We start from the raw sequence: 14,847 nt of genomic DNA on the forward strand, positions 1-14,847 counted from the left end.
AACAGCGCCGGAGTTTGATTGATGTCGATTGGCGTCGCTCTGCTGTACACTTAGTGGGCAAAGTCTTGTGCTGGGCAGGAGCAGGAAAGTGTTATCACTGAGCAAGCGCATCATCGATGGGTCGATAGTATTCGTTCTCAATCGAAAGAGTAACAATCAAAATCGTCAGTTGTGCTTCATTTTGAGTAATTTATTGGATTTATTTTTATTTACGAAACTGTGCGATTGATATATAAACGGAAACGTGTTGTTTTCACTTTGAATCAGATGGAAGTTATATAAAACAACAAGTTCAATGCATTCTTTACTACAAGTTTTTGTATTGTTCATTAGCAAATACATTTTTTTTACTGAAATATCATGTGGTTTTTGGCATAGAGATCCGCGGAAAATGAATATTTTTTTATTATCTGCTATTTTGAATTGTCCATGATAGTCCTCCCCGTCATTAGCGTGGAAAATCGAGAGTCTACTGTACTAACATGTCCCATAGGTTAACATTTCCCATATACTATATACATTTAATTTTATTCTCAATTTAGTAACATTTCCCATAGACTAACATTGCCCATATACTATATACATTTAATTTGATTCTCAATTTAGTAACATTTCCCATAGACTAACATTTTCCATAGACTTACAGTTCCCATAGATTAACAGTGCTCATAGACTAATAATAAAGTAGTCGGGTGGGAGGTCAGCGCTGTGAAACTACAGCTGAGATCCTGGTTTCAATTCCAGGTATCAGCCTTTGCCTGTGATTAATGTGGTTTCTGGATTGCAATGAGGTGATGGGCTCAACCCAGTTACCAATGACATTTCATTTGGTTCTTCAATTAGTTTGGCTAAATCCTAGCTCTAACAATTCATAGAATTGCAAACGCTCTATTATTCGGCATCTATGGGGAACGGATTGTGCCGGTTAATCAAATATGCAGGTTATGAGAGCAGTTATACCTATGGTTCACCACAAGTACAGACAGTCCTTGACTTACAAATACCCGACTTACTAATATCTGCACTTACGAAAGCTTCCATTATATATGCTGTATTATTTTGTTTACATCAATTTAAAACGCCAACTCGCACTTACAAACTGAGCTGCGGAACTATTTTATTCAGAGGAGCGATCCTACGTGACATGTAATCAGTGTTTGTGTGCGGGGGAGTGGTGACTGAGTGGTCAGCGCGCTGCTATGCGAATCTGGCGACCCGGGTTCAAGTCCCGCTCATGGTCAACACCAGCGACGATTATCTGAACGGGTTCTGAGTCTCCCTTAGGTCAACTCAGCCTCAAATGAGTATCTGGTGCGATGTGTGAACATTGCCACTGGGGAGACAAGGCGGCCGGGCGTGCTGCTGGCAACTCACCCCCTCGTGTACTGTGCTGGCCTTCATAGGTGCTCGGTAACAACACGTGCCCCAACAGTCTGTTAATAGCCAATGAGTAGTCAAAGGTGACGGGGCCCGGGGCGGTCGCCCATATACACCGTACCCCAGGGACGCCTCTGATCTATTGCATGCTTTCTTTTAAAAGTCACCATGTTATTGACAGTTTTCTGCGCCCTCGGTGGAGATCAAATTCTGTACTTCACCCTGGTATGCAGGCCAGCCGGAGACCGGGCAAATTATATCCCGGACCTCTCTGATGTAGACTCACCTTTGGTGCTGGAAATCCCCCGCACTATTGCGCTGGGGGACTTTAACGCTTCGATTGATGACCCCTCAGACGGTTTCGCATCAGATCTGCTGGATAATTCTGGGTTCCATGGGGTTTACCCAGTACATCTAAGTCTCAACTCGCAACCAGGGTCAAACTCTGTGTCAGTCAATGATGTAAATTTATCTCCTTTTGCATGTACTGACTGCAAGGCGATATAGTCTGTCAATGGAAGCCTACCATTTATGGGTGAGTTTTATTTGTATATGTGGGTGATTTGTTTACCTTTCTTGTGCTTTGCACTGCTATTATATTTGTGTTTTGTTTGTTGTTACGTTCTTACCCCGTGCCCCTACTCGACATCTAAAAAAGAGCTTTATAGCTCATCGGTTTCCTCCAGTAGAAATAAATATTCTGATTCTGATGGTGAAATGAACTCCAGAAGATCTGGGCCGGTCCAAAAAGGCTTCTGAACGCCGCAAAGTTCCAGAAAGCTTTGGCGTGTCAGCAACTCACCACACCTCCTCAGTAACACTGCTGATGAACGGATTGATAATTACATCCTCGTGCTTCGGTCCGCTGAATTCAAGCGTAGCTATTTTTCTTAAAAGGCTGACGGTGTCTTTTTCCTTTTTCACCCGATCGGCCCGAGACCGCCAGAAAATGTTGGAAATAGCTGGATATAAGCCCCAAATATAAGCCTCAAATGCAAACAAAAAACAATACTCTGGTAATTTATGCATTTTTTTTGTTTGCATTTGACTGCAAGTATTGCGGTTAATGTAGACATGATTCCTTGCAAAAGGTGTCAGTTTTGTTGCCAGAAAAAAGGGAAAACCCCTATTGGTATATTTTGGTACTGGCAAAGGAGGTCCCAAATTGTAGCTGCTTACCCCGAGTCCTTATTACTCTGGTTGTGCGTTGTCTTGAACTGTGCGCCTTTTGGCGTCATCTGGTCGAACACCATATGAGACGAGGCTCCAAAGAAAGCTGTCTCTGGTGTGGACCAATCAGTTTCAAAGACAATGCATAAATTACCAGAGTATTGTTTTTTTTTGCATTTGACTGCAAGTATTGCGGTTAATGTAGACATGATTCCTTTCAAAAGGTGTCAGTTTTGTTGCCAGAAAAAAGGGGAAAACCCCTATTGGTATATTTTGGTACTGGCAAAGGAGGTCCCAAATTGTAGCTGCTTACCCCGAGTCCTTATTACTCTGGTTGTGCGTTGTCTTGAACTGTGCGCCTTTTGGCGTCATCTGGTCGAACACCATATGAGACGAGGCTCCAAAGAAAGCTGTCTCTGGTGTGGACCAATCAGTTTCAAAGACAATGCATAAATTACCAGAGTATTGTTTTTTGTTTGCATTTGACTGCAAGTATTGCGGTTAATGTAGACATGATTCCTTGCAAAAGGTGTCAGTTTTGTTGCCAGAAAAAAGGGGAAAACCCTATTGGTATATTTTGGTACTGGCAAAGGAGGTCCCAAATTGTAGCTGCTTACCCCGAGTCCTTATTACTCTGGTTGTGCGTTGTCTTGAACTGTGCGCCTTTTGGCGTCATCTGGTCGAACACCATATGAGACGAGGCTCCAAAGAAAGCTGTCTCTGGTGTGGACCAATCAGTTTTAAAGACAATGCATAAATTACCAGAGTATTGTTTTTTGTTTGCATTTGACTGCAAGTATTGCGGTTAATGTAGACATGATTCCTTGCAAAAGGTGTCAGTTTTGTTGCCAGAAAAAAAGGGGAAAACCCTATTGGTATATTTTGGTACTGGCAAAGGAGGTCCCAAATTGAAAACTACTTACTTGCATTTTTAAATACACTTTCGAAATAATAATTCACACCGCTCTGTCAATCATCGTGTTTCTCAGTGCGGATTTGTGAACACACTTTGTAAACAGTACATACAATAGTACGCGTTTTCAATGTGCTATTCATATTGTAACAAGCGTTTATACCAATGTTACTCTACATAGGAGTGGGTCGCCACTCCTCTCATCCACATTGTATGAGCGGTATGTGGGCACTATGGCTTGACCGCAAAAAAACCTATCTGCACAGATGCATACGGACAAGAGAAGTATTATCAAACAGGAGGGATTAACGGTGCAACGCATTTTATCTGTTAAATATCTGCAGGTACTAGGATTGTCATCGATTGATCCTGGCTGCAGACATTGGTAGGTCACAAATAATAATGAAGATAATACAGCAGTTTCACTGTATTATGCATACCGTTATGACAAATAAAGGACTTTAATCGTGTAGGCAGTTTGATCAGCTTTGGATAAGACTTATTATCCTGCCCATACCCGAGCATGGAGTGCATTCGCTTGTTCAGCTCTTCTGCGCATTCGTCGTTGCTGCTTGGGCGACATGACAACAGAATGATCCGCGCCAGGTGGGTTGTGGCGTTTATGTGCGTGGTGGGACGGAGTCGCCAAAAATAAATAAATTAAGTACGATTTTGACTGCTGCTATAAATGTCCACGTGAAAGGATGCTACTTCATTAGCCAGGTCGCATCCAAGCAAAATCTAGGCAGCTTAGTGGGCATTACCGGGTAAAATAAACAAAATAGTTTGGTTTATAGTTGAGCTTAAGAGGCAGCGACCCTGAGCAAATTAAACAGAGAGCTTTTAGCGAGCGAAAATAAAACATGACCCGACTTGACAGTATTTTCTGATCGTTTCATCTTCCCCTACAAAGGGTAATTCGATCCAGGGAGTGAATGGGGATTTCCAAAACACTAAAGAAACACATAGCGTCATGGAAATACAGGGACAAAAGCACACATATCCCCCTTGTTACCTTCAACACCCTATTGAGGCAAGTGCCGTTGGCGAGCACCTAATAAAGGCCAGCTTGACGCACAGGGGGATGGGTGGTAAAACAATAACACCACGCAGAGTCGCCTTTGTATTCCCAGTGCTGATATTTATCACACACTGTGCCAGGTACACATTTAAGGCATCAATGAGGAGCCGTACCCTGGCACTGCCAGGAGAAGGTGGTATGTGGGGGCTGACGCCCCCTCCTCCTCTCCCCCTTCTCCGCCCCTTCTCGCCGGGATGCCGCCGATTGGGTGAAATACTCCATCGCCCTGAGGATATACCGGTTGCCTCGGTGGGATCGTGGAAATGGCCCCTGTAGGTCGATCCCAACTAGCTGGTTCGCCCGGCTGACGCGGAACGGCCTCAGGGGCATCTGATACCGCGCCGGTTTCTGCCCACATTGCTGACAAGAGCGGCAGCCCTGTACCCAGGCGGCCACGTCTTGCGCCAATTTGGGCCAGAGATACTGGCGACGCAGGGTCTCCCGAGTGCGCCGTTCCCCATCAGGGCCCCTGATCGGGTGGTCGTGCACCAATCGTAGCAGCTGGGGCAGCACCTGGGCGGGAACACAGATGCACCCCGGCTGCCCGGCTTCGGTTAGTTCTCGCACCACCCCGTTCTTTACATACAACCGGGCATACAAACCACTCCAGGGTCCCTGCAGGACGACCTTTTCATCCCGCAGGGCCGCCACCACCGCCGCCAGGTCCGGGTCCCACTGCTGGGCCTGTCTCAGCTGCTTGTCATCCAGGCCCAGGAACGCACAGCTGACGTCCTCTTGGATCCGACCGGGCGGGGCTGAGCTGCCCGTCGAGCCCCAGGGTGTGGGCCTTGTGCCAGCCGGGCGGTCCACTGGGTCCCTGGCTCTTCCTGTAGGGACCTCTGTGGCACACACGGCACTTTCTCTCAATTGGGGGGGGGTTAGTCTCAAGGCGCTCCAGGGGGCCATTGCCTGTCGGCAGCGTCCCCCCGTGAAGCACGGGCAGGCCTCCTCCGCCCTTGTCTCGGCGCACACCGCGGGTCGCCTTGACAAGGTGTCCGCATTTGCGTGCGTCCGCCCAGCCTTATACTCGATTTGCAGGTTATACTCCTGCAACTGCGTCAGCCACCGGGCCATCTGCCCCCGTGGTTCCTTTAATGTGAGGAGGAACTGCAGAGCATAATGGTCAGTGCACACGCGACATTTCCTGCCGTACAAATACGGCCGGAACTGCTTACATGCGAAAATCACGGTATACAGTTCCTGACGGGTCACGCAATAATTCAGTTCGGCCCCGCTCAGGGTCCGGCTGGCGTATGCGATGACCCGCTCCGTCCCATCCTGCACCTGTGACAAGATCGCGCCCAGCCCACTGCTGCAGGCATCGGTGTCCAAAATAAATTGGTGGAAAAGTCAGGAAAAGCCAGGGTGGTGGTATGGTTGAGGTGGTCCTTGAGGGTGGTGAAGGCCGTCTGGCAGGCCTCCGTCCACTGATAGGGGTTCTTAGGGGAAGTGAGTTGGGTGAGGGGGCGTGCAATCTCGCTGAATCCCTTCACAAATCGACGATAGTAAGTGGCTAGCCCCACAAATGACCTGATCTCCGTCAGGTTCCTCGGCCGTGGCCATTCCACTATGGCGCGTACCTTTTCCGGGTTGGTGCGCACCCTTGCCTCGCTGACGCGGTGTCAAAGGTACCCAACCTCGCGCTACACAATATGACACTTACGCGGCTTGAGCTTGAGATGAGCTGCTCGCAGTCGTTGGAACACCTCCCATAACCTGGACCAGTGCTCAGACAGGGACCTACTGAACACTATCACGTTATCCAGGTAAATTAGGCACTGTTCCCATTGCAAGCCCTGCATCACCAACTCCATCAACTGCTGGAATGTCGCTGGCGCGTTAGTAAGTCCGAACGGGAGTACTCGGAACTCGAACAGTCCCATCGGGGTGGTTAAGGCGGTCTTTGGCTGATCCTCCTCCGCCATCTCCACCTGCCAGTATCCGGACGCTAGATCGAGCCCCTGCAAGGCTTTCAAACGTGTCATCGATGTGAGGGATGGAGAAGGCATCGCCGAGGGTACCTGCATTCAACTTTCGATTAGGCAAGCAAAACCGGGTCGACCCATTCTTTTTTGTCACCAGTACAACCGGGGCAGACCAGGCGCTCGCTGAGGGCTGGATTATGTTATCGTGGAGCATATCCATGACTGCCTCTTTAATGTGGGCCCGTTCAGGTGCAACCACTCGGTATGCGGGGAGTTTAATGGGTTGGGTGGCACCTGTGTCAATTTGATGCTTGACGAGGTCTGTCCGGCCCACATCCGAATCGTGCGCACTGAACATGTCGGCGTACTCCCGCAATAACCCACGCAGCTGATCTGCCTCCCCCTTGGGTAAATCTGCCCAGGGTACATATAGCGCGTCAAGCAGCGGGACGACCTCGTCTCTGGAAGTCGGGCCGACTCGCCAGGCCATGTCCTGGTTGTCCTCGGGGCGGCAGGGGTCCTCAGCCCAGAGAGCAAACACTGAGTTGTTAGAGTGGCGTACGTGCAGGGGGTCTACTGTGGCTACCGTGGTGCGCCGTCGCAGCATTACCGGGGTACCGTGGGGGTTAAATACTCGCATAAACAGTCGGCCCCCATCCGCGTTTACTAGCGTGGCTGACCCCACAACCCCATGCCACCAACTCCGGGTGAGGAGTCAGCATTACCTCACCCGATGGTTCGGTGTGCGGGGTCGGTGGAGGGTGTTTCCACCGGCACCAGCATCTCTGCGAGCGGCCTGATGGTGACGGCCGACACCAGGGTAGCGGCCACGGTTGTGAAGCGGGGGCGATCCGGCTCCTGTCCCAGGAATGGAATCTGCTCCCTGCTGCTTTCCACGGTGGCGCATCGCTGGTGGGGCTGTACATTGAGCCCCAACTTTTCCAATACACGCTCGACACGTAGAATACTTGGTCACACACCTGGCGTCCGAGATGGACCTCCAGGGTGACCCTCCCCAGCAGTCCCATCCCGGCTCCACTCGCCATGTGCAGCGCGTGGTCCGGGGCCTGTAGGCGGCCCACGTCACCCCGACCACGTTGCAGTGTGCCAGGCTCACGAGCGAGGCTACCGCCCCCGTGTCCAACAGAATCCGGGTACGCCACCCATTTACCTGTCCTTCCACCAGCGACGTGGCCCTCGTGATTCCCACCACCAGCTCCCGCAGCCAGTCGCCTGCAGTCACCGTGTCCTTGGGTGTTGTTGTCGGCATCTGCGTGGAGGTCATTATTATTATTGCTCACCATTATTATTATTATCGTCTATCTGTATTGGGACCATGTCGATTGGACCCCTAGTTGGTCCACTCTCTAGGGGGCGTTGGTGTTTAACCCTGGCGTGTGTCTAGCGCAGGTGATCTGGGGACAGTCTCTCACGAGATGCCCCTGACGGTCGCATAAATAACACGCCCGGGGGAGGGTGGCGACTCCGTAGGAGGCCACCTGCCCACTTCCTCTCCCTCTCCGCATCTGCCCGAACTCTGACTCTGAGACACCTGCCCGGTCAGCCCCCCTACCGTGGAGCATAGCTCTCCCATCTCGGATTGGATTGTCTCAACTGTAGAATGCAGCTTGGTCATATTTCGGTTCGCCTCTTCGCGTACATGGGTCACTTGACCGGCTATATCCCCTATGCCAGTCTGTAGCCCTGCCATCCATCTTGGGGCTGTCTCGTGGGGTCCCGGAGGCTCCCTCGCTCCCCCCTTACCATCCTGGCGAGCTCCTCCTCCTCTTCCTGCTCTGCAAGAAGGCTCGCAATGGTGCGCTCCCGTCCCAGCCCTCGGAACTGCGTGCTCACTGGCGAGTCTCTCGCATGCACGTGCGCACTCAGCAAGGGTGTTAAATGGAAGGCGCGTGCAGCTTACATCGGGCTGCCACCACGAGGTGCCAGCCAGATATTGCTGGACCTTCTCAGCGGCGAGGTCCTCAATTATTTCCGCAGCGTACCCCGGGCCTGCGCTCTGCGTTAGCGAGCGCACGTCCTCGGTGTAGTTGCGGAGGTCCTCGGCAGGCTGGCAGCGGCGCGCATCTAGTGCCGCCTTTGCCTCCTCCTCATTGCGCGTGCCGAAGCGTTGGTCGAGTCGGTGTATTAGTTCACCCCACTGCGCTTGCGCGCTTGCGGGTAGCGCTTCTACAAAGTCGGCTGCCCGCCCATCCAAATGCATGTTTAGCTGTTGTAACGCTTGCGCGTCCGTCCAGCCATTAATATATTTTGCGTATGTGAGGTTGTGGGCAAACGACTTCCATGAAGGAATCCCTTGCCTGGTGAATACCCATCTTACCTTAGCTTGGGGTGGGGCGACTCTCTCTCTTTGAGGTGTGGGGGGTCGTACCACTTCTGACACCATTATGTGGAGGCTGAGGCCCCCCTCCTCCTCTCCCCCCTCCTTCTCCGCCCCTTCTCGCCGGGCTGCTGCCGATCGGGTGATTGGTCTCCCCGCACCAGCGTCCATCTCTGAGGGACATGGCTAGTGGCTGGCTCCCCACCGCCTGGGGTTATCCCACACACTCCCCACGTGCACCACCACTAATGCCGAGGTGGCTACTTGCATGCGCGTGCCTGTGCAGGTGCACGCTGCTCACCACGTCTGGAGTTATCCTACACACTCCCCACGTACACTACCCCCAAATGTCCGGAGATGGCTGCGTGCTCGCGCGTGCCTGCGCAGGTTGCTCACCACGGCTCGCGCTAAAAATAGCCGTATGAATATGCACGCGTCTCTCCCCACCTCCCGTTGGGTCGGCCTCAATCCGCAGTGCGAACACGCACGCGGGCACGGGCACAAGGGCAAAAACGACGGCCGGGTTGACGATAATATTCGCGCGTTCCACCGCTGAGTGCTATGGTCGCTACAAGAACACACTGCCTAAAACACGCTATGTAAACACGCACGCGAACGTCAGCGATCGTTTGATTGAATACACGCGCGCTTCACACGTATGCACGTACTCACACCACACCTACGCTCTTCCCACACATACAGAAATCACGCGGTGTCGGTGTTCTGTACTAAAGTTTATTATTGGTGCGCCTGAAGAAAAACCCTGCATGGCCCGGAGAAAAATTCTCAGCGAGCAGCGCCAAATCTATTCCTAGTCAAACCCTAGGTGGACCCTTACGCTACTTCTCACCCCGCGGATGTACTCACGGTGTCACACGGATGCGGTGGGAGTCGGAGGGACGAGGGACCGAGAGGTCTCTGCCTGGGGTCGAGTCGTAGCAGCACTCACCCGCGTCGCTCGGACGCTGCGAGTGGCTGGGAGTCCGACCAGGTAGCTCAGGGGTCCTCAAACTTTTTAAACAGGGGGCCACTTCACTGTCCCTCAGACCGTTGGAGGGCCGGACTATAGTTAAAAAAAAACTATGAACAAATTCCTATGCACACTGCATATATCTTATTTTGAAGTGAAGAAACAAAACGGGAAAAATACAATATTTAAAATGAAGAACAAGTAAAGTTAAATCAACAAACTTGCCAGTATTTCAATGGGAACTATGGGCCTGCTTTTGGCTAATGAGATGGCCAATGTTCGGTTACATATTTGTCACTGCTAGTCGTAACAAGTGATGCAAGTGTGCATCCGTTAGTCTAGATCTGGTTGGAGATTTCAAATGTTTCATTCTGGAAAAAGTCTGTTCACAGACATAAGTGCTGCCAAAGGTGGTTGCCATATTGAGTGCATGGTTCCTGAGATGAGGATATGTCTCAGAGGGGAGAGATGCATAGAAATTATGAAGGCTGCTTGACTTGAATGCGTCTTTCAGAGAGTCACAATTCTGCAGTTCAGCCAGTTTCACTTGGTAAATTGTATCCACATTTTCAATGTCAATAGAAAATGGGTTACGGAAAAGCTGTATGTCCTGTTCATGGAGATGAAGCTTTTTAAATCTAAATTGGAACTCCTTTTGCAATTTTTCCAGTGAATCCACACATGTTTTGTTTGGGAATGCAACCAATGGTTTTTCCGCTAATAGATTTTGAGTTGTGGGGAGATGGCAGAAGTTTTCCTCCTTCACTTGTTTGATGAGGAGGCCTAATTTTACTTCAAATGCTTTGACATGTGATTGCATATCACAGATGAGCTTCCCCTTTCCTTGAAGTTGCACATTGAAACTGTTGAGTAGCTCTGTTACATCTGTCAGAAAGGCAAGGTGCCATTTCCATTCTGCATCATTGAGCTCTGGTACTTTTTTGTTTTTTGAAAGCAGAAAAGCTGTAATCTGTGGAAGTAAGTCATAGAAACGTTTCAAAACTCTCCCTCGACTCAGCCAACGGACTTCTGTGTGGTACAGAACATCTTCATAGTCAACATTTAGCTCAGACAGAAATTCCTGAAATTGTCTGTGGTTTAGTGCATGAGCTCTAATGAAGTTAACACAAGATACCACAACTTTCATAACAGAGTCCCACTTCAGTGATTTACCACACAGCGCTTGTTGGTGGATGAGGCAGTGTATGGCTATTGGATGAGAATGGTTATGTTTGTCCATCTCTTGGTTAATGCGAGCAATTACTCCTTTCTTAGACCCCACCATGCTAGGAGCACCATCAGTTGTCACGCTGGCTAGTTTAGCCCAGTTCAGCTCCAAACCATTCACAGTTTGGCAAACCTTTTCATAGATATCCTCTCCTGTAGTTGTTCCTTTGATGCTTTGCAGTGCAGCAAGCTCTTCTATGACTTTGAAATAGTCATTCGTCCCACGAATAAAAATTAGAAGTTGTGCAGAATCACGAACATCATTGCTTTCGTCGAGTGCCAAGGAAAAATAGGAAAGTTTTTTTGTGGAGTTTCGCAAATGCTGATGCAAATTGTCTCCCATTTCTTCAATCCTCCGTGTAATTGTAGGTCCTGAAAGACTCACTGTACTAAATAAATCGGCCTTCTCTGGACACATCTCTTTGGAAACAGAAAGAAGGCATTCTTTAACAAATTCTCCCTCCACGAATGGTCTGCCAGTGCACGCCATTAGCTTGGCAACTTGAAAACTTGCTCGCAGTGATGAAATATTTAGCTGCTTCTGCTTCACAAAAGTATTTTGCTGAGTTGTTAATGTATTTTTCAGTTTCGGTTTAAAGCTTTCGTGACTGCAGGGATTCATCTTCTTGGTTCTTTCGGTAAAGTCACGTAGAAGGGAAGTAATAAAATAATAAAATTATGTTTTATTTTTATTATTTTATTACTTCCCTTCTACGTGACTTTACCGAAAGAACCAAGAAGATGTATTTTTCAGTTTTAATATTTTATCTTTTCTCACTTCTCCGACCAAACAATCATCTTTATGTTGAGTTTCATAGTGTCGACGTAAATTGTATTCTTTGAACACAGACACTATATTCTGGCATATCAGACACACAGCTCTTTCCTTGTACTGCATGAAAAAGTAATCATAAGTCCACTGTTATTTGAATATCCTACACTCCGAGTCAATTTTTCTCTTTCTTGACATCATTGTTTCCTAGGGAGTCAAAATTGCTATTAGTAAAATACCAATATATATATACAACGCTACAAAAACAATATACCAGCAATAACTTTGCCCACACAGAGACATACAGACTGCACTGCCCATCAATGCAGTCTGATTGGGGGAACTCCGCTTTTACCCCAGGCTAACACTGGTGTGCGGGTGCCATTAAAAAGTTAATTACACCTGCAGTTTTGTTCACAGATCGCAGTGCGGTGGGCACAATGAGTGCCCACCGCCGCAGCTCAATCAGTGCCCACCGCCGCAGCTCAATGAGTGCTCACCAGCGCAGCCCAATTAGTGCTCACCAGCGCAGTCCAATTAGTGCTCACAAGCGCAGCCCAATTAGTGACCATGGGCCGGATAAATGTCCTCAGCGGGCCGCATGTGGCCCGCGGGCCGTAGTTTGAGGACCCCTGAGGTAGCTGAACCACTCGAGGAGAACTGACTAACGTTTTTTGCTTCCTTCTCTTTGTCTCCTCCGAATCCAAAAATCCAGGGTCACGTGGTGTTACCCCGCCGACCATTCGGGCGCCTACCTTTCGATTTTAAAACGATGCCCCGCCCCTACCTGGCGCGGCGCCGCCGGCGTACCTTCACCCATTGTTTGCGCACCCGTCCTCTCCCCCGGACTCAACTGGTTTCATCGGGGTGGCCATTCTGTTAAGGTTTAGCTTTAGTCAGCTCAGGAATTTCCCTCCCACCTCCTCTCGTGCATTGCTCGCTGGGTGTTTTGCTCCCCCAAGGCCCTATTCCCCTGTGCTGGGTGCGTTCTCACTGCGGTTTGCTTGGTGAGCTCGTTGTGCCCATACAATTTTAAGCTAATTCACGGGGCCGCAATGCAATTCGGCCTGGGGGGGGGGGGGGGTCGGCCAATCTCCTGGCACTGGGAAACCGTGGGACGTCCCCACGAGGGGCCCCTTGGGTAAAAACCCAGGGTACCAGGTGATCCCCCACGAGACCCTACGTGGGTGCATGTGTGTGTTTAGTGGGGGTGTGCGTGCGTTCGTGTGGGGGGGGGGGTGCGAGGGGATAGCAGCGCTGGCAGAGTTGCTCCTTTGCTGTGGCACCACAGGTACAGTAAAGTGTGTGGACTAATCTATATCTGTTCCTTATACCCATTCCTTATACCCATGGGTGGGCATCGAGGAGGAGCCATACCCCTGGCTCTGTCAGGAGAAGGTGGTACAGCAGCAGAGTGCGTGCCGACTCCACCTGTCTGTACGATGGGATTGAGTGTTTCCCCCTCGCACGCACGCGTGGGTTTTCTCTGGCTGCTCAGATTTTCTCCAACACAACACCTGCATATGCAGAGGGCCGGCAAAGCTTGGGGCAATTGTTGGTAGCCCCGGTTCACTGCGTAACTGCTGCTGCCTTCCCGCCCATAGTGTGGTTCCTACTCCTAGTGCTTCTGAGTCTGGGTGCCATGGTGGCGACATGTTATTTCCCTCGTCTGGTATGCAGGAGTTCTTGGGTTCGATCCCAGACCCTGACGATGCCTGTTGTATATTTGGAGACCACGTGTTCTCTCTCTGTCCAATCGTTCCGCGGGTGCGGTCGATGGATGGTTCCTGTGGTGCCACAGCGACGGGGCCGCTCTGCCGAGCCAGGGAGCCGCCCGGCTTCCACCGCCGCATTGCCCCCCATCACCACCCCCACATAAACACGCACCCGCACCCACGTAGGGCCTCGTGGTCGGGTCGCCTACCCTGAGTTTTCACCCGAGGGCCCCCTAGGGGGGTTACCCCACGGTTTCTCAGGGCCAGGAAATTGGACAGGACCCTTCCCAGGCCAAGTAACACTGCGGCGCCGTGGGCGGATTTGAGATCGCACGACCACGGCGAGCTCAGAGAGCCCCGCAGTTAGAAACGCATACAAACACAAACACGGGTCAGCAGGGCAGATAGCTGGGATCAGAACCCGGGACGACTGATTGGTCGAAAGGTCAAAGGCCGGCGGGATCGCAAAAGAGCGGGAAATCCTAGGCTCAGGATTGGTCGAGAGACCAAGGCGGTCGGGACGGGGGCGCCTAGCCTTTGATGCGAATAGTTTAAAAGAAAACGCAGGGGCAGTAGGGAGGTCTCTTCTTCTGGAGTTTGGACACGGGGTCAGCGACGAAGGAGTCATCGGGCGAGCCGCTAGATTGTCTGCAGGACGATCTGAGCGCCGCAAGGTCACCAAGGACTACAGACGGTATCGTGTTGCGCGCCTTACAACACCTCAGAGCGGAGAGTAGGATCCGTAGGAGAGGGTTAGTTCGGGGTAAGGACGAGTAGGAAAGCGGTTTAGCAGAGAGCGCAGCATAGAATAGGGCTACACGGCACCAGAGTGTGGGTTAGAAGCGCCTTGCTGGCCCGCACACACACACGGGTGGCTCGGTTGGTTAGCAAGCGCTAATAAAATCTCGAGCGTAGTAACAAAACCGTGTTGTTGGGTGTTTTTGGAACGTGGTATTAGCGTGCACTGCATTCGCGGGTGTGTGGTCGTTGTATGCGTAAAGGCCGTGGTCTCTGTACGATTGTGCGGGTACGGAGGTGTGGGTGTTAACGCCCGGGGATCGCACAGTGTATTTGTATAAACGCGCGGCCGCGCAAGAGGGGGGTTTTACGTGCTCTCGCTCGAGCGTGTGCCCCGCTTGCGTGTGCTCGTTACTTGCGTAAGCTCTCGGCGTGCGAAATCGGCGTACCCCAGGTGCGCGATCGTAACGTGAGCGGCCAGCGCGGCGCAGAGCGGCGCAAGAGTGGGTATCGCGTGTGGAGCTGTACGTGTGTGCGCGCACGTTCGCGACGGGTGTAATACAGGTGCGCGATCCTAACGTGAGTGGTCAGTGTTGAGTGAGTGCCGTGCAGAGCTGTGTG

At 50.9% G+C, this 14,847-nt stretch overlaps 1 protein-coding gene across 7 annotated transcripts in view; it reads left to right on the forward strand.

The window, feature by feature from the left end:
- LOC144733837 (immunoglobulin superfamily member 11-like) overlaps positions 1 to 14,847 on the forward strand; it is a 53,680-nt gene that overhangs the window by 24,023 nt on the left and 14,810 nt on the right. The gene's annotated exons all lie outside the window — the stretch shown is intronic.

The sequence above is a fragment of the Lampetra planeri genome, chromosome 48, assembly GCF_965212315.1.
Source record: "Lampetra planeri chromosome 48, kcLamPlan1.2.h2, whole genome shotgun sequence".
Taxonomy (NCBI): Eukaryota; Metazoa; Chordata; class Hyperoartia; order Petromyzontiformes; family Petromyzontidae; genus Lampetra; species Lampetra planeri.